This window comes from Oxyura jamaicensis, chromosome 5 (assembly GCF_011077185.1).
Source record: "Oxyura jamaicensis isolate SHBP4307 breed ruddy duck chromosome 5, BPBGC_Ojam_1.0, whole genome shotgun sequence".
Lineage (NCBI taxonomy): Eukaryota > Metazoa > Chordata > Aves > Anseriformes > Anatidae > Oxyura > Oxyura jamaicensis.
The window spans coordinates 36,999,093-37,000,226 of NC_048897.1; the positions used below are offsets into that span (position 1 = coordinate 36,999,093).

Sequence of the window (1,134 nt, forward strand, 5' to 3'; positions counted from 1 at the left end):
CTGGGGACTCTGAGGTTAGGAGAAAGCACTGTTTTCCCAGAAGGGATGAGGAGGCAGTACTCAAACAAGAAGGCACTTGAGGCAGCACCACAGCCCTCACCACTGTGCTGACACATGGAGCCACAGCCGGGGGCACGCGGCGCTGCAGCCCCCTGCGGCTGCGAGCATCTTCAACAGCAACACCACACGTTGAGCCCTCGCAGGGTGAGCACTGTAGGTGTGGGCCTTTCCCCGACCTAAATGTATGCATTAATTTCCCTGCCCGATGTCAGTAACTGCTGTGGTGTCGGCAATACTAGAAACTAAATGTCTCACTCACTAGATTTCTGTTCTAATGCATATTTTTAAAGTGTGGTGCTCAAGAGGATTATTTGAGCTGAGGTTTCTAGCTCCTTCTATAACCTAAAAGGAAAAAAAAAAAAAAAAAAAAAAAAATTGCACCTCCTCTGCCCAGCCTCCAGCACAGAAATAAAACCTACAGCTCGGCCTCCCCAACAGGCTGTGAAGAGTCAGATAATCCTGTGCAGCTTATTCTCCACTCAGGGGCAATTTGTTCCTTTTAAAACCCTGAACAGCATTTTGCCGAGGCTCCCATCAGAGAAATTGTGGTGCGAGCTGTACAAATATTTATCCATCCAACCCCGTGCCACTTTCCAAGGCACTTTGTGCGGCCCCGTTCCTGCCGGCACACAGTGCCGCCGGGGGTTAAACTGGTGACCCCTGTCATTGCTCGCTCATGGTTTATCCACACCGTTTATTCCCCTCATAACAAAACCCACCGCGTCCACACGCGTGGTTCGTGCCCACCCACACAACTACCCTAAAATAAATAAAGGTGGCAGCAGGCTCGGCGCAGGGACACTTAAAAAACCTAACAAGGCCCCAGCGAGGATCGAACTCGCGACCCCTGGTTTACAAGACCAGTGCTCTAACCACTGAGCTATGGAGCCGCCGCTCAAGAGCTGCCCCCGCTCCGCCTAACAGTCCGCACCGCCCGCCCCCGCAGCGCTCCCCGCCGAGCCGCCGCCGCTGCCGCCGTGGCCGCGCTCCCCCCGGGCCGGCCGCAGGACCCAGCCGCCTCCCCCCGGCCCCGGCGGGACGGGACCCGCGGCCCTGAGGCCCTGCGGCCCTGCG

General features: G+C 56.5%; 1 non-coding gene across 1 annotated transcript; it reads right to left on the reverse strand.

Moving 5' to 3' along the window:
• Positions 1-877: 877 nt before the first annotated feature.
• On the reverse strand, positions 878-950 carry TRNAT-UGU. The gene has a single exon. It is a non-coding gene; the product is annotated as a tRNA-Thr (tRNA).
• Positions 951-1,134: the final 184 nt, after the last annotated feature.